The sequence below is a fragment of the Capra hircus genome, unplaced genomic scaffold (assembly GCF_001704415.2).
Source record: "Capra hircus breed San Clemente unplaced genomic scaffold, ASM170441v1, whole genome shotgun sequence".
Lineage (NCBI taxonomy): Eukaryota > Metazoa > Chordata > Mammalia > Artiodactyla > Bovidae > Capra > Capra hircus.
The window spans coordinates 604,469-624,163 of record NW_017189629.1 but is presented as its reverse complement, the minus strand read 5'-3'; the positions used below and the strand labels follow the sequence as shown (position 1 = coordinate 624,163).

Genomic DNA, 19,695 nt, shown 5'->3' with positions numbered 1-19,695 from the left:
CAAAAATAAAGCACTTAGAATAGTACCTGGCCCTTTTTCTCTTTCTCTAAAAACTTTAATGATATTTTCTTTAGTATCCTGAAATATCACTATGCTGGGCTTTAGTGTCAGCCTTTTTAAAAGTCATTGTGTTTGGTTCTTAGAAACCTTTTTAAATCTGGAAACTGGTTCTTCAGAGAAATTTGTTTGTATTATCTCAAGTTCCTTCTCTCCAGTTTCTCTCTTCTTCAGTTTTGGAGTTGCTATTATTCAAATAATATGAGGGTCAGGGCTCATAGAATTGATCTTTATCTCTAACCTTTTCTTCTCTATTTCTATCTCTCTGTTTTTTTGTTCTACTTTGAGATGTTTATTCAACTTGATCTTCTAGCCCTTCTATTTGAATCTCCTGTTTTTGCTCTCATTTTCTATTTTTAAGAACTTATTTTGTACCCCTGGATGTTCCTCTTTTAAATTATTAGTATTATATAGTTTCATATTCTTGTTTCATAGATTTCATATCATTCTTATTTATCTCAGAATAGTACATTTTTTTAAATTTTATTTACTTTATTTATCCTGGTAATGGTTTCCCCAGAAATATTTTCTTCCTATTTGTTTGTTAGTCTCTTACCTTTTAGAGGCTTTCCTCGAATGTCTGATGATCCTTGGCTCTTCTTTTATTTTTAAGAAAGAAGTCTTAACCAGTTGCCTGGAAACTCTATGTACATGAGTAACTTAATTACTAGGACTGAACCATTTTTCAAGAGCCCTATGGATGTCAGTATCTGTAGGTCTTTTGTTCTTAAGCAGATTGGCTTAACAGAGAACAATCTTTCAATCTTGTATCTTGGGCTAGGGCTGTGTGTACAGAATGGGGAGGTATTTCTAAGCCTGATTGCAGTAGTTCCAGGAGCCACGTTGGGGAAGAAGGTAAGGGTCTTTATTTTAACATGCTTATTTATTTAACACATAGACTTTACAGTTAGTCCTCCTATTGAGATACAACACTTCATTTTGATGTGAACTGAATCTGGTGTCTCAAGTCTCCAAAGAGTAAGACAGGAATAATTTGCTTTGTTGAGGATGTCTAGGGTCAAACTACTCCTGTAAAGGTTCAGCCAATCCTTCTATTGTCTGCTCCTCTGTAGACTCCTGGCTTCAAAGATACATGGTGCTTCCTTTTCCTAAACCTTTCGGGGGGCATTTTGGTAGACTTCGGAGCATACTTCTTACTGTCTTGCCTCGTGTAAGCTTGGTGTGTGAGTTCAGGTTCTACTAAAAGCATATACCAAGAACAGATTAGATATGCAAGAAATTAATTGGAAAACTACCTGTAAGTGAAAAAGGGGAGGGAGCCTAAGGAGACTGAGAGAACCATCACAGGTTATGCAGGTCTGAGTCCTTTGGAGGAGAAAGAACAGGAAAAATCTTAGACTAAGGTGCCATTTCCAGAAAGTTTTGGTGAAGCCTGTTGGGAGTCCTTGAGCCAATATGAGCCTTCAGAGTCCCATAGCTAAATAAAAATGAGCCTGCTTTAATAGTCCTGCTGCTTTCAGTCATGACTGAGAGTAACCTGCGAGAAGCGTGGTGGTGATGGGAACACAGTGATGGATTCACAGTGCTTTGCCTGGGATTCTCAGTCAGTCACAATCCCTGGAGTAAGAGATTGAGAGTCACATCTTAATGGTGGCCACATTGGAATTTCAGCTTCTCTGATCTGCTAACTTTATCCATTTACTTTCTACCATCTAAGAGTTTGTTTACTCATCTAGTGTGCTGTTGCCGCCTCTCTTGTTGTTTTTATCTTTGTGTGTCCATGTCTTTTTTAATGTGTTTACTGAAATATTAATTGGGCTTCAGGGGGTAAAAGAGAAATGCATCCAGTTAGACCACCATGTTTCAATGGAATTAAGGGTTTGTTTATTCATACAGTGGAATTATGATTCCCTAAATAATTTTATACATTCATTTATTAATACTGTATGAATTTCTGGTTACCGTCTCCTACAATATAGCCCTCTGTGGTCACATCATGATCACCATTTGAAACTTTCTGGGAGCAATGAGAGCTAAGGGTAAAGACATAAGCAGAGGCCCATTCACTATGGTTTTCATTCTTCATTGTTCAGAAGAATTGTGGGAGAGGAGAGTGAGGGTGGTGGTTATTTAAAAGCACTGATTGGTTTTGGGCCTCCTCCCTCAGTGAGTCCAATCTAGTAAGTATGGGATGTGGGCCAGGAACCTCTTCTTAAAATAAATACTGTGGTGATTCTGAAAAGCTCTAAATGGGCCAAGCCACATCTAAGGGGAATGGAGTTTGAGTGTGGGGTAGGGGACTGGTAGTCAAGTATGATTGAATTTTAGTTTTAGAAAAAAATTGACTATAATATAAGGATGAGATTTGCCATAATCTGGGCAAGATAAATGACCTCAACTAACTTCCAAGTGGCAATTGAAATGGACACAGAGAAACAGGTTCATGAAATCTTAAAGAATAGAATCAGATAACTTGGTTAGTATTTGAATATCTTCTATCTGGGAGGTTTGTTTTCCCCAATTTATTTATTCAATCTTTTCATCAGTATATTTTTCAGGTCTTTTTTTCTCTTCTCTCTTTATGGTATTCCCATTATACATATATTAGTGTATTAATGTTGTCTCATATTTCTCTGATGCTCTGTTCATTTTTTCTTCATTCTTTTCTCTTCCATATTCTTCAGATTTCATAATCTCTATCAATAATCTGTCTTGAAGTTTGTGTTTTTTCCTGCCAGCTCAAATCTACTTTTGAACCTCTCAAGTAAATATTTCATTTTGGTTATTATACTTTTAACAGCAGAGTATAAATTTTATTCTTTTTAAAATAATTTCTCTTTATTGATATTCTCTATTTGATGAGACATTTTTGTAACACCTTTTAAAAATTCTTTAAATGTGAATTTCATTTAGTTCTATGAATGTGTTTATAGTAGCAAGTTTGAGGGTTTTTTGATAAGTCCAACATCTGGACCTCCTTAAGGCAGTTTCTATTTTCTGCTTTTAAAAACACATGTACAAGGATCATTCTTTCCTGTAAGAATGTACAAGGATGGCTCTTTCCTGTCTTTTGTGTGTCTCAACTTTTTGTTACAATAGATCTGGATATGAACAGCCCTCCTGTACTCCAGGACTTGTTCTTGTTTGCTTGTTTGTTTAGTGGCTTGTTGGTTCAGTGCAACCTCTGGTAGGTCTCTTCAGAGGGAGTAGCCTTGAGAATGTGCAAAACTTTTCTGACTATTAGGAGTGACTCTGGCTTTAACTGGGCTCCTTCGACCCGCTCTTCCCGGATCTCCCATTAAGATGATCTACTTCTGTTGGCATCATATTGTACTAATTGTTAGTGATTGCTCTATTGTTTTTGGCAATGCCTTGTGGTATAACTTACTCCATATTCTGATCCAGTTAAAGTTGAGCCCCTTGTCAGGGGAAGGAGATTTGCTAGCCTATGAGGCTTGCTATACCCTCCCCTGGGCAGAATCTCATCTATGGAACAAGAGCATGGTGGAAAAGGAAACTCCTCTTCACTGGCTACTCTATGCAGATCTTCCCTATGGAGCAAGCTGTATGGGGGCGGAGGTGCAGGTTGCAAGGAGAGGAGGGGAGCTCCCTTCTGGCTGCTACTACCACTCCATAGGGATCTTCCACATCAGAGCCAGGGAGGATGATATCTGCCATTGTTCACCAGATGCTAACTGTCTTGAACAAGTTATTTGGCCTAGAAAGTTGAAGGAGATTGCAGCTGCCACTGGGCTGCCGAGCCCACCTCTGTGGCTCTCCAGCAGTGTAGGAAAGGGGGACTAACTACTCTTTACCAGCTACCCTGCCCAGATAAATCTGGATTTAGCTGGACTTGGGAGTGGCAACTAGGCGCTGCCATCCAGCTTCTACCAGCCACTCAAAATAGCCTTCCACAGCATGGAACCATGAAAAGTGGGATATGCTGAGGTTCACCAGCTGTGAGATCCACCCCAAACAGCTTTTCTACCTCATGAAGCTGATCTGCACACAGCTGCTGAGCCCCTTTGAACAGGTCCTCCTCAGACAGAGCTAAGGGGACACAGGTTCAGTCCCAGTCCTGAATGCCACAGCCTCCCATTCTTCTTATTGAGTTTCTATAGATGTTATTTAATAACTGCTTCTCAATATGTTGTAAGTCTTTTGATCAATCTCCAGAGACTTTGAATGATTGTTAATTTTAGCCTGCTTCATATTCGTCTCTCTATGGGAGAGGTTTCCTTGTACTCACAGCCATTCTGGAAGACCTATCTAGTTGTATTTTTAATGATTCTGTACCTTATAGCAGTCTAGGTTTTCAAAGATATAATCAGGTGGCTTGGATAGACTCAACTGAGAATTTTTTGAAAGATAGTAGGATTTTATTGGGTGTTAGTTTTAAAAGGTCTTGTAGGTCTTCATAGAACCGTTCAACTTCAGCTTCTTCAGCATTACTGGTTGGGGCATAGACTTGGATTACCATGATATTGAATGGTTTGCCTTGAAAACGAACAGAGATCATTCTGTCATTTTTGAGATTGCAACCAAGTACTGCATTTCAGACTCTTTTGTTGACCATGATGGCTACTCCATTTCTTCTAAGGGATTCCTGCCCACAGTAGTAGATATAATAGTCATCTGAGTTAAATTCACCTATTCCAGTCCATTTTAGTTCACTGATTCCTAGAATGTCGACATTCACTCTTGCCATCTCCTGTTTGACCACTTCCAATTTACCTTGATTCATGGACCTAACGTTCCAGGTTCCTATGCAATATTGCTCTTTACAGCATCGGACCTTGCTTCTATCATCATTCACATCCACAGCTGGGTATTATTTTTGCTTTGGCTCCGTCCCTTCATTCTTTCTGGAGTTATTTCTCCACTGATCTCCAGTAGCATATTGGGTACCTACTGACCTGGGGAGTTCCTCTTTCAGTATACTATCATTTTGCCTTTTCATACTGTTCATGGGGTTCTCAAGGCAAGAATACTGAAGTGGTTTGCCATTCCCTTCTCCAGTGGACCACATTCTGTCAGACCTCTCCACCATGACTCGCCAGCTGAAACTCCAGTACTTTGGCCACCTCATGTGAAGAGTTGACTCATTGGAAAAGACTCTCATGCTGGGAGGGATTGGGGGCAGGAGGAGAAGGGGATGAAAGAGGATGAGATGGCTGGATGGCATCACCGACTCAATGGACGTGAATTTGAGTGAACTCCAGGAGTTGGTGATGGACAGAGAGGCCTGACATGCTGCGATTCATGGGATCACAAAGAGCTGGACACAACTGAGCGACTGAACTGAAGTGAGGATTTTATTACTGAACTTTGTTCTGGTTTAACTTTAATCAAGACTTTATATTTCAGCTTCTATATTTCTAGCTAAGTCTCTTCAATCGTGTCTGACTCTCTGTGACCGCATGGACTGTAGCCCACCAGGCTCCTCTGTCCATGGATTCTCCAGGATTCTCCAGGCAAGAATACTGGAGTGGGTTGCCATGTCCTTCTTCAGGGGATCTTCCCAACCCAGGGATCGAACTCAGGTCTCTTAAGCCTCCATTGTAGGCGGGTTCTTTACCACTCACTCCACCTGGGAAGTCCCTACAAAGAGCTTATTTATAACTTGCATCTGTGAGTGAGTGACTTAACTGCTCTCTGCCTCAGATTCCTCATGTATAAAGTGAGGATCATCTACCTCTTAGGCTTGTTGTGAGGGTTAAATGAGTCCATATATTTTCTGAGACTGACTCCAAAAATGTTAGATAATGGTTATTGCTTTTAGACATGTCAAAGGCAAATAACTGTCTCATCTGTGTATTATGTTATCAAGAGCAGTAATATTATTGTCTGTAGCCAGAGATCTTGGTGATATTATTTGCCTAACTAGCTATAATATGATCTTTAGTGTCCTCTAGTGGAAGACAATTAGATGTGCTCTTTTCATATACTTCTTTTGGAATTATGTGATCATTTAACCTTTATTAGGATAAAGCACCAAAGAATTTATGTTTTTGAACTGTGGTGTTGGAGAAGACTCTTAAGACTTCTTGGACTGCAAGGAGATCAAACCAGTCAATCCTAAAGGAAATCAATCCTGAATATTCATTGCAAGGACTGATGCTGAAACTGAAGCTCCAATACTTTGGCCACCTGATGTAAAGACTGACTCATTAGAAAAGACATTGAGGTTGGAAAAGATTGAGGGCATGAAGAGAAGGGGGCGACAGAGGATGAGATGGTTGCATGGCATCACTGACTCAATGGACATGAGTTTGAGCAAGCTCTGGGAGTCAGTAATGGACAGGGAAGCCTGGCATGCTGCAGTCCATGGGGTCGCAAAGAGATGGACATGACTGAGTGACTAACACTTTCATTTTCTTTCTTCATTCTTTCAAGAGAAGACTTTTTTTGGCCATGTAATTTATAATGTTAAATAATGCAGGGCATACACTTTACAGTGACATAGAAATGTTAGGCAGATGTAACTTTTGTTTTAAGCCAATGCACTCAGTAGCACCTTGAAGTTTTTCATTTTAAGTTATAATACAATATACAAAATAACCTTAGCAGACAAGTATCTTCACACAGATGGCATTTTTGGGTCATTTTCTGAAAATGCTTTAATCAGTGTGTATGTGCTACCTGGACTAGATTGTCTGAAATTTTGGAGATTTTTCGAGTTCTCTTCCAGTAGAGTATAGAGTAATGGAAAGACTGAGAATCAGAGACCTGAATTCATTTTCTAGTTGTGCTGTGAACTAGCTGTGTGACTTCAGCACCTCGTTTCCCTTAGGAGTAAAATGTGAGGATGAAGAGGAGCATATGATGATGGCTCCCTTACTGTCCCATTTCCAGCACTCTCTGATTCAATGATACACATACAATTGATGTGAAAGACAAGCCATAATAGACACTGGTTGAGTGAGTTATGTGTGCTTGGTGCTGCCTTCCAGCAGTGTTAGCGGGAATATAACTCACCAGCACTAGCACAGTTTGGGAAAGACTGAAATACTGAGTTGTGTATAGGGGAGCTGTTGTGAGATCACAGCAGGGTGTGCCTACCTCAGCTGAGGAGACTGTTGAGGAGAACTTTGCAGCAAAGTGTGAGTAGAATTTGAATGGATGAGTTGGCGTTTTTCAACAGAGAAGGAAGCACAGAGAGCATTCTGCTTGGCAGGCAAATTCTTTACTTCTGAGCCACCTGGGAAACCCAAGAAATAAGATAATTGGGTTCTTCTTCCAGTTATGTTGCTAAATAGCTTTGTGGACCCCAGTTAAGTTGTTTGACTTAAAAATCATTTTGGAAAGGCTTCCCACATGGAGCTGAGGGATTATTACAACATCTTGGTAGATAGAATGGACATCCATGAAGGTTTTTGGAGTGATAGGAAACAGTGTCAGACTTTATTTAGGGGGGGGGGCTCCAAAATCACTGCAGATGGTGATTGCAGCCATGAAATTAAAAGACGCTTACTCCTTGGAAGAAAAGTTATGACCAACCTAGATAGTATCAAAAGCAGAGACATTACTTTGCCGACTAAGGTCCATCTAGTCAAGGCTATGGTTTTTCCTGTGGTCATGTATGGATGTGAGAGTTGGACTGTGAAGAAGGCTGAGTGCCGAAGAATTGATGCTTTTGAACTGTGGTGTTGGAGAAGACTCTTGAGAGTCCCTTGGACTGCAAGGAGATCCAACCAGTCCATTCTGAAGGAGATCAACCCTGGGATTTCTTTGGAAGGAATGATGCTAAAGATGAAGCTCCAGTACTTTGGCCACCTCATGCAAAGAGTTGACTCATTGGAAAAGACTCTGATGCTGGGAGGCATTGGGGGCAGGAGGAGAAGGGGACGACAGAGGATGAGATGGCTGGATGGCATCACAGACTCAATGGACGTGAGTTTGAGTGAACTCTGGGAGTTGGTGATGGACAGGGAGGCCTGGAGTGCTGTGATTCATGGGGTTGCAAAGAGTCGGTCACGACTGAGCGACTGAACTGAACTGAACTGAATACTTGTTTTAGAATAAAAAACAATGATGACAATTTAATGAGTAGAGTGAAAAGAAGGAACTGGAGGCAGACAAACCCATTAGAAGATCTTTGCTGTGATCCAGACAAGAATCCATGAGGGCTGAAACTAGGCTAAGTGCAGGAAGGGGCAGATTGTTTTGACAGGTGTTACAGAAATTGAATGGACAGGTTTTGGCAGCTGCATATGGAAGTGGGAGAAAAGTAGTAGTTGATGTGAGGATGACTCTAAGGACTGTCTAGAAGAGTAATGATGCCAGTAGTCAGTGGGCCACACATACACAGCTATGTGGATTCTGTTTTGCTTTTTTTAAAAACCAGTGTCCTCATTATTAGACACTCAACTGTACCTGCTTTTTACTACCCGCCCCACACACACAAATAATTCTTTGGTCAACTTCAGATTTGGTTCCTTATAAACTGTTTTAAGCAGTTTCCCCAAAAAATGTAGATGAAAAATTTTAAAGTAAGAGTAGGTTTAGAACTATGTAGTAGTGTGTTTCAGTTATTAGATGTTCGTGTTGCCAACTTTTTGTCATCAAACTTGGTTTGACTGACAATTGGTAAAGGTAAGAGAGAATTATTTCCACCAAAAATGGTCAAAGGGAAAGGAAACAACTTATGGTGCACATGCTCTATGTCATGCCCCATGGCAAGCACTTTCGCAGTCACCTAACTACATCCAGTACGGAAGCTAGTCTCTTAGTCTTTTCATTTTATAGATGATGAAACCAACGTTCAGAGTTATAACATCTAAGTGATGGAAAGTAAGTAAGTGTTAGTTGGTCAGTCGTGTCCAACTCTGCAACTCCATGGGCTGTAGCCTGCCTGGCCCCTCTGTCCATGGAATTCTCCAGGCAAGAATACTGGAGTGAGTAGCCATTCCCTTCTCCAGGAGATCTTCCTGACCCAGGGATCAAACCTGGGTCTTCCACATCACAGGCAGATTGTTTACCATCTCAGCCACCAAGATTTAAACATAGGCCTTTTGACTACAGATCTATTGCTCTATTATATCATAACTGCCTCCAAGCAGAAGAGTGTTAGCATTTGAAAGGATAAGTGCCAGATCTGAGGAAATAGGTGACCAACATCCCAGTTTACCTGGGACTGAGGGCAAGTTCTTGGGACACAGAACTTTCAGTGCTACAACTAGAAAGAACTGGGCAAACTAGGACACGTTGGCAACCTTTCTGGAAAAGTCACTTATATGAAATAAGCTATTATCTAGAATGGCCTGACAGAGAAGGCAATGGCACTCCACTCCAGTACACTTCCCTGGAAAATCCCATGGGCTGAGGAGCCTGGTAGGCTGCAGTCCATGGGGTCGCAAAGAGTCGGACACGACTTAGCGACTTCACTTTCACTTTTCACTTTCATGCATTGGAGAAGGAAATGGCAACCCACTCCAGTGTTCTTGCCTGGAGAATCCCAGGGACGGGGGAGCCTGGTGGGCTGCCATCTATGGGGTCTCACAGAGTCGGACATGACTGAAGTGACTTAGCAGCAGCAGCAGCAGCAGAATGACCTGAATAAGGTATTATTTGTATTTGTTTCCCATGTTACTAAGACATGAATTAGACTTGTTGTGTGTGCTCAGTTGTGTCCGATGTTTTGCTATCCCATGGACTATAGCCTGCTAGGCTCCTCTGTCCATGGGGATTCTCCAGGCAAGAATACTGGAGTGGGTTGCTATGCCTTCCTCCAGGGGATCTTCCTGACCCAGGGATCAAACCCCAGTCTCTTGCATCTCCTGCATTGGCAGATGGATTCTTTACCACTACACCACCTAGGTCACAAGTGAGCCTTAAGTGAACAGGGATTAAGGCCCTACCTAACTTCCTTTCCTTGTTTTCACTGGCTCTGCCTCGCTGGGATTGCACTAAACTGTATAAGAATCAGATGCCAGAAGCCTCTGTTTCTCTCTCAACTTTTAAGGAAACTTATGTTTTACCCATTCCAAGTCTGATGAAATGGCAAAGGAGCTATAGAGAAAAAAGTCAAGAAAAAAGACTGGTTGACTATAAATGTACATTGTTTAAAGAGAAAGGGAATACATATTCTGACATTCAACCCACAACAAACAGGCAACCCCCTGAACATAAAGTATACCTATTTTATGTGTTAAACATTATACTCTAATAAGTAAACAATATATTATTTTGATATCAAGATAGGAAACAAGAAATTGGACCACATGGAATGTCCCCAAGAGAACATTCTGTAATTTTTCAAAAAAAGAAGAAAAACACTTTGTGATAGTTTCATGCATTTCACACAGCAAAGTGCTAGGTTTGGCGTAGAAGCTAAAATAATATGACATGAAAATGTTAGTTACTCAGTCGTGTCCAACTGTTTGCGACCTCGTGGTCTGTCCATGGGATTCTCCAGGCAAGAATACTGGAGTGGGTTGCCATTCCCTTCTCCAGGGGATCTTCTCAACCCAGGGATTGAACCCAGGCCTCCTGCATTGCAGGCAGATTCTTTACCATCTGAGCCACCAGGGAAGCTGTAAAATAATGTAAGGTATATGCTTATTTTTTTTTAATCTAAGTAGTGATTGTTCTCAAATTGTGCTCATTATGCAGGTGTACAAGGAGGCACTAGTTTCTGTAGCTTTCCAGTCTCTATTGAGCACTATTGTGCTTTTGTGACCTTGAGACGGGTTAGATGATTATCTTTGTTGTTGTTGTTCCGTCTGTAAGTCCTGTCCAGCTCATCACAACCCCATAGACTACAGCACACCAGGCTTCCCTGTCCTCCCAGAGTTTGCTCAAACTCATGCCCTTGGGCATCAGTATCTAGATCAATCCCTTGAGCTTTTTCCTTCTTTTTCTACAAAATCTGTATCACTATAGCAGATGTAGAAAATGGCTTCTGGCCACAAATAAGTTAAAAAATTGCCGATGTAGAGAGCTGCCACATTTTCAGATACTTAAGTGTGCTGCCTCCTGGTTTTGTGGAGAGGATTAAATGAAGATAGTTTATTCTAAGGGCAAAGCAGTATACTGTTTACTTAAAATTTTATTAAAACAAGAAGAAATATGGCCTTTTCAGAATTCCCTGTTTCCCTAGTCCAGAGTTCCACTCTATACAAAAACTATCCTCTCCTCTCTGCCACATTTAGCTGCTGTCCTTGATTCTACTACTGTTCTTTGAAGCTGTTTCATTAGTTTTTTAAAATAAAGATAAAAGGTGAACTATTTAAGTTACACATACCTCTTAGCCGTTTGCAACTATCTATATAAGTCTGGATTTGGGAGGTACACCAACAAAACAAAGATTTAATTTTGGCAGTTGTGGTTGTGAGTCTGCAGGGTTATGCATAATCTCCTATTTCAAGCTGCTGTTTATCAAAATAATTAGCTGGTTGTTTTTCTTGATCCTTTTCAAAATAAGTGCCATTCATTGTTACTGATTTTTTCACTAATACGTTTTCTTTTTCCCTATCATGAGATTTGTTGACAGAAGTATCCAACTGCTGGATACAGGAAACTCATGTTATTTTTAAAAATTATGATAGTTATTTCACTATGCCATGGAGAATTTCGGCCTCAGTCATTCTTTTATTTGTATATTATACACTGTCAATTGTTTCCTGGGGAGAATTTTGCTCCTGCTGGCAGTATTTCCTGGGCTTGCCCCATCGTGGAAGAAAGAGGTATAGCAGGAGTGGGTCATGAGGCAACATCTCCTACCACATATCCCTGTTGAACTCAGCTGGAAGTAAATAAAAATAGAACATAAATACACATATCTCCCACTTTTAAAAAATTTACTTCATAGCACTTTGCTTTTACAAAAGACCTACATTAGTACCAGTTTTCACTAACTGAAAAAATAAATCTGGAGATAGGTTTTGCTTTTATGAAAAAAAGTAACTTCATCGTCTTTTTATGCCATTTTGGCTTATAGGAGGTTTCATAGAAACACTGTACTTTCAGATAATGGGGGAAAACTATATAGATGGCATAATTAGGAAAATGTAAAATACAAGGTATGCGAACATTTTTTTACTTGATACTTATTAGTTGAATTCCTGTCTTATTGCAATACACTTTTCTTTTTCAAACTTTATTGAATAAAACTTTATGCAGAATAAAATGAATCCATTTAAGTGTACAGTCCAAAGAGTTCTAATATGTATATATGATGAGTTTAAATATAGTACACTCTGTCATCCCACAAAGTTCCTTTAGCTCCTAACATATTTTTCAATACTTTAATATTGAAAAGTAACTGAAGTGTAAACTGATATTTCTCCGATTTTCTTTCATAAAGGAGTACCATTTTGAAATAGATGTCTGGGTTTTTTTTTTTTCCCCTCAAGTCTTTGTTGAGTTTGTTAGAGTATTGCTTCTGTTTTATGTTTCGGTTTTTTGGCCCTGAGGCATGTGGTATCTTAGCTCCCCAACCAGGCACCAAACCTGCACCCCCTGCATTGGAAGGAGAACTTTTTAACCACTGGACTGCCAGGGAAGTCCCCAGTGTCTGGGTTTTATAATAGTAAAATGCCCCAATCTTTCTCCCTTTTTTTTTTTAATTTTTATTTTTACTTTATTTTACTTTACAATACTGTATTGGTTTTGCCATACATTGACATGAATCCACCACAGGTGTGCTTTTTTGGTTTACATTTTCCCCAAATAAAAAGCAGCAGAGGAATTATACCTTCTAAAGGTGTTAAAACATTATATTTCTGCTTTTGTCATGTGTAAAATATTTGTAATCATGGTCATTCATACATTTGAGAAAAGCTCTAATGCTGAAACTTTATGTTGTTTGGATTTCAGTCACCTCTGCTTTTTTCCTTTATCCATGTAACTAACATCTTTCTATTTTTATTAGTTCAGAACAGATCCTCACCAAATTCATGGTTGAGTAACTTCTTAAATAGATGACTCAGAGTTACATTTGAACCTAACATTGGCTCTATATATAGATAGTTTTTAAGCACATGCTCTTCTTTCAGAACATTTTAACACCTCAGAAGATAAATATTATAAAGATCATTGAACTGATGACCTGTATCTTTATTAATATCTAATTAACAAGCTAAATGAATTATAGTCCTTCAATACTGATTAAGAATGACCTGGAGTTGTTTTAAATGCAAGTCCCTAGAAATAAATGATACTTAGCAAGCTCATCCTAATGAAGAATGCAAAGGGAGACAGCAGTCCTTACAGTAATTGGCTTTGTTATAATTTACTGCTGATAGTTGTTGATAATACCTCAAATATAGTGTTGAATTTAGTTTAAATTTGGTATTCAACTGGCCAGGATGCTTTAATATATTTATTACACTTTCAGAACTCAAAATTCTTTGGGAAATATATTGCTAAAATCATTAATTTGTAAATGCTTAACATAGTTAAGGGGCTTCCCTGGTGGCTCAGTGGTAAAGTATCCGCCTGCCAATGCAAGAGGCACAGGTTTGATCTTTGGGTCAGGAAGATCCCGTGGAAAAGGAAATGGCAACCCACTCCAGTATTCTTGCCTGGGAAATCCCGTGGACAGAGGAGCCTGGCAGGCTACAGTGCATGGGGTTTCAAAGACTCGGACACAACTTAGCGACTAAATAACCGTGTAGTTGATATTGATTTCTAACTGATGTATCTGCCTATTTAAGAACAAATTTTGCACTAGTCAAACATTCTCAATTAATGGTATGCTGCTGCTTTTCTTCATGCACCTAACAGGTGAGATATTAGGCTGTAAGATTGTATTAAATGGGCAAGAATTCAAAGAAATTACAAGCTGCTTGCATTTCTCATTGTATGTGAAAAAAGATAATAAAAATGTGCTAGTAAAATGTGTAGAAGATCAAAGAAATAATGAGTTTCCCCTTAACTCAGATTGGTATGGGGGCCTGTCTAGGCCTCTGGTCATCCTCTAGTTGAGAAGGTCAATTTTCTTGATTTATAGGAAGATGGCCTCATTAAAGCCAGCCTGACCTATATTATTGCCAAAGGCAGCTGGGATCTTCAGTCTTCAAACTGGTTATTAGATAAAGGTGGAGCTCAGCAGCAGCATTTAACTTGGCTGCTATAATCTTTCCAAGATTCTGCTTGGATCCTTTTCTTAAAATACCACATGATCATTAATTTCAGCTCGCCAAGGAAAAAATGTTGAGTCAATAATGACTTTCATTTAGTTATTTTGTTATTAATATTGATTCCAACGAACACATTAATCCTTGTCCCAGTTATTTTATGGCTAGATTAGAGCATTCTTTATGTGCAGTTGGAGCCTGGGTCAGCTCTGAATTTTAACTATTGAATTTCTAACACAACCTGGAAATTCTTTGGAAACAAGTGAGAATACTTAAGTATTTGTCAGTTAAAAATCAGTGTCTAATTTCTGATCATCACTGGTGACAGTGCAGCTGAAATAAAGCTGGTTCTGTAGCAGTCTTGATAGTTGATCAACCATATCAGTGTTACAACTGTTATATGATTGGATCTTGAGGGAACATATAAAAACTAGGTAGCCCCAGGAGCCATTGCTACTTCTGTGATCTCAACAACCTAAGTATCTCACTGCACAGTTTTTTCCTCTGTAAAGTGAAACTAGACGTATTTACCTCACAGGGTTATTATAACTATTAAATGAGGAATTATGGAGGAACACTTAAAAATCCCAGATACCGCACTGGATGGTCTAAGATCATTCAGTAAATTTTGAAGTGTCCACAGGGCTGCTATTCAGCAGATGTTGACTACCTTTTGAGTGTTTTGTAGATTCGACAAGATAAAATAATTAAAAGCTACTAAACAAGTAAAGATTGAAGGCAGAAAGTGAGAGGATGAGATGGTTGGATGGCATCGCCGACTTGATGGACATGAGTTTGAGCAAACTCCAGGAGTTGGTGATGGACAGGGAAGCCTGGCATGCTGCAATCCATGGGGTTGCAAAGAGTCGGACATGACTGAGCAACTGAACTGAACTGAAACCAGTAAAGGGTTTGATTAACAATAGTGAAGAAATTCCGGATTTAGTCAGTAAGTGATGGATTTGGGTTACTAAAAGCTGTCGTTTCCTTCTGTGGAAGTGCTTTTTAAAAACACATCTGTTTGGAAAATCCCATGAAGAGAGGAGCCTGGCAGGCTGCAGTCTATGGTGTCGCAAAGAGTCGGATACGACTGAGCAACTTCACTTCTGTTTGGAAATAGACTTACAGACATAGAAGAAAAATTTATGGTTACTAAAGGGGATAGCAGGGTGCAGGGGGATGAGATAAATTAGGCGCTTGGGATTAGCAGATACACACTACTATATATAAAATAGATAACTGTATAGCACAGGGAACTATATTCAGTATGTTGTAATAGCGTATAATAGAAAAGAATCTGAAAAGAAATATATATATATACACACATACATATATGTATAACTGAATCGCTTTGCTGTATGACTCTAACATAACATAAATTAACTATACTTCAATTTTTTTTAATGTGTTTGAGTTTAGATTCTTTTTGGAATGACTGAATGACTTTACAAATGGCTGTGTAAGATATGCAGACGAACTCACAGCTGAGAGAGGATAAGAATTAAGTCAATCTATCCAGAGCTGCACCATTCCAGTTTGTTAGCCACTAGCCACATGCGGCTATTGAGCACTTGAAATGTGACTGCTCCTAGTTGCAATGTCCTATAAGAATAAAATACACTGGCTCTTAAAGACTTAGTACACAAAGAGAATGTAACATATTTCATTAATATGACTTTTTAATGTGACTGTATGTTGCAACAATAATACTTTGGATATACTGGATTGCATCAGTTCAGTTCAGTTCAGTCGCTCAGTCGTGTCCGACTCTTTGCGACACCATGAATCGCAGCACACCAGGCCTCCCTGTCCATCACCAACTCCCGGAGTTCACTCAGATTCACGTCCATTGAGTCAGTGATGCCATCCAGCCATCTCATCCTCGGTCGTCCCCTTCTCCTCCTGCCCCCAATCCCTCCCAACATCAAAGTCTTTTCCAATGAGTCAACTCTTCGCATGAGGTGGCCAAAATACTGGAGTTTCATCTTCAGCATCATTCCTTCCAAAGAAATCCCAGGGCTGATCTCCTTCAGAATGGACTGGTTGGATCTCCTTGCAGTCCAAGGGACTCTCAAGAGTCTTCTCCAACACCACAGTTCAAAAGCATCATAGACTATGTTAAATTTCACCTTCTTTTTAATGTGGCCACTGAAAAAAATCTTAATTGTGTGTGAAGTTTGCATTGTATTTCTTTTGAATGATGCTAAACTAAAACCTTACTGAATGATTCTGAGAAAGCTAACTCTTAAATTTGACCTTTAAAGCTCAGACATTGAGAATGAGATCGCCATTCCAGTGCTAAGAATGTCAGAGAGCATTCCTTTCTTCAGTCACATTGGTAAATACCCAACTTATTTTTGACCCATGGTCAAATTAGCTTGCTGCAGAGTCGTGGGGCTCTGAAAGCAGCATCTGACCTTTAAAAAGTAGTATGAAAAATTCTCCTTTTCCAACAACAATTAATAGTATTATAACAATGAATGCTACATACTTTTCATACTTCTTAAAACAAACCACCTGAAACAGTTTTCCTAAATAACTCTCCCTTATTTGAGGGGCAGACTGAAAAGTAGACCCAGGAGGACATAGTTGTTCTACTGTTATTGGATAGCCTGAACTTATTATGCCATATAGTGGGTTAATTCAGTTTAAGTGTGTTTCTCCAGTTTTGGTCAGAATATCAAATATCACTTTCCATATTACTAGTGGCCCCTTTTAAAAGAAAATAAATTGATAAAATATAGGCACATAATTAAATATGGGGACACTAAACATAGAAGTAGATTCTTCCTTAAATCTTTAAAAATTTCCCTGCAAAATGAAAAAATACAAGGCAGAGTGGAGGAGTTCCCAGTCATGAAAGATAAAGTAGATCTTCAAAACACCATGGTAACCCTGGGTCAGGTCACTCAAAGGAATGTTCTAAGCTAGTATCTCTGAGCAGTCAGATAATTACAATTTCAAATCATATTATTATCACCTACTTTCAAATTCCTTCCTACTCTACTTCATGAGCTGATTTGTAGGAAAATACTCTTTTTTAGTTTGCTATATCAGCAAGGAATTAATAGCAGTTAGTCTTTAATTCACACTCACATCTAAACAGATATTTTTAGCTTCTTGGAATCTATAGATTGAATGCATAGATGGTGCATTTGTGTTTTGTAAACTCTGATTTTTCTTTTCAGGCTATTTAATACACCCATTTAATTGATACTTGAATTATGGAAAATGGTGCCTAGTTATCCTAGATATAAGCCATATTTTGTATCATTGCCCTTATAATTTCAATATGTTTTTATGTTGTTAGTTTTGTTCTGCTCAATCATTGTTTAGATTTTAGTCCCTGAAATGTCAGAAGATAAGCGCTAAGTCATGTCCGACTCTTGCAGTCCCATGAACTGTAGCCTGCCAGGCTCCTCTGTCCATGGGATTCTCCAGGCAAGAATATTGGAATGGGTTGCCATTTCCTTCTCCAGGGGAACTTCCCAACCCAGGAACTGAACCCAGGTCTCCCACATTGCAGGCAGATGCTTTACTGACAGGTCCAGTGACATTTAAAGTGTTTTAATCTTTGAAGGCAGGGTCCCCAGCAAACCTGCCTTTATTTTTGAGGGTGGATTAGAAGAGACTAGACCATAAGCATTTTCAGCCATATACCAAAGGAGACATGTGTGTCAAATGGAGAGGTCTTTAGAGCATCTGTTTCTTCTATGATCTTTCAGTATAACAAGTGTGGCACATGTCAAATGTTGAATACAGAGGCTGAAACACATTGCAGTTACATGAAAGGGGCAACATTTGAAGTAAATGGAAAACAGGAGAAAAAAACCCATTTTTGTTGTGGCAAACACTCCATTTACTTCTTGACTCTGATGTCAGAGCATTGAATAGAATCAGACTTTGATCAGAATAGAAAGAAGTGGAAAGAGAAACTAAGGTGAAAGCAGAAGGTATGAAAAGGGTCACTTCTAATAAAATGAAAAGCTGGAGATAAACATTAAACCAGTACTAGAACTCCTAAGCTTTTCATAGAATCAGAAGGCAGAATAATCTTAAAGGGAGAGAAAAAAGTCTGCAGGCATCTGATTTATATTGTCTGGCTTCAGCCTGGTCCTCTAGTGCACTTGTCAAAAGTCTTCCTCGTAGTTATGACTCCCCAGCGCAAAAAGCCACACCTTACTCACACCTGTCCTCTCCTGGAGATAGAGGCCATGTTTCATGTGTATCTCATCTCTTTCTCCACAGTGAACACCGAACCACCTTAACCCCTTCAGCCCCACACTGTTGCACTCCACACAGTCCTTTCCCATCTGTTTTCTCATTAGAATCTTGCCACTGCCCTCTGAAGTTATAGACCATGCAGGTCCTGCGTCATATCACCATCCCCATTTCATTTGCCATAAGGAAAGCATTTGTAGAGGTTAGCAGTCAGCCGGCAATAGTAATGACAGAGGCTGGACCGGCACCAAGTTTTCTGACTCCAGATCCTAAGGGATTTTCATCACTGACAGTTAGAAATGCAGTGTTCTCTTTAAAACAACAGCAAAAACAGACCCAAAAAAAAAAATCAAACTTTCTTTGACCCTGCTATTCCTTTCCTACTACCAGGATCATGTCTAAACCCAGCCTGGCATCGTGGAAGGACTGACTTTGGAGTTAGGCCAGGGCTCAAAACCAACCCCTTGTAATCACTGTGTGATCCTGAAGAGGTTTCAAAATCCCAGTTTCCTCATCTCTAAAATACTTATCTTGCAGGCTTGTTGGGACGTTAAATGACAATAATCATATTGAGTACTTAGACCAGTGAGAGAGGTGATCAGTCTAAATTTGTTATATCATCATTGTCTGCATCCTGAGTTTGAATTTGGCCTTTCCACGGAATTTGATCTTACTCAGAACATTTATGGCCTTTTCCTGGTTGAATCTTTCTTACAGCCTTTTCTCAGCCTTCTCTTAAGTTTTGTTCTTGTTTAGTCAGTAATTCGTGTCTGACTCTTTGCAACCCCATGGACTGTAGTCTGCCAGGCTACTCTGTCCATGGGATTTCTCAGGCAAGAATATTGAAGTAGGTTGCCATTTCCTTCTCCAGGGGATCTTCCCAACCTAGGGATCGAACCCACATCTGCAGCCTTGGCAGGCGGCACCAGGGAAGCTCCCTTCTCTTACTACTTATGCCTTAATTTCCCCATTTTCTTGAGTTTCTTAATATTGTATTATTGATTCTTCCTTTTTTGGTGGCTTCTCTTTTGTATTCTTTACTGACTTCTTTTCCTTATTTATACCTTCTGTGAATCCTCTAAGTTTCCTTCTGTGGCCATTGCTCTTGTTGCTAAGACTAAGTTGAGTTAACAAACCAGAGAGGAGATAATGTTATCTCTCTGCTCTGTGCAGTATATCCTTAACCTTGGTTCTTTTACCTATCTCTCTTCTACTTCCAAATATAAAAATGTCACATTGGATTTTATTCATCTCCAAGCAGGTGAAACTCCAGCACTGTTAACACAGGAAGGCTTTAATTATCTTGTTCCATGTAGACATGACTAGTGACACTTACGCCCAAACTATTTTTGTGTGATGGTGATGATCATGACGA

The 19,695-nt window shown here is 39.5% G+C and overlaps 1 protein-coding gene across 13 annotated transcripts in view; it reads left to right on the top strand.

The window, feature by feature from the left end:
- Positions 1–19,695, top strand: part of CASK (calcium/calmodulin dependent serine protein kinase) — a 375,002-nt gene that overhangs the window by 120,764 nt on the left and 234,543 nt on the right. The gene's annotated exons all lie outside the window — the stretch shown is intronic.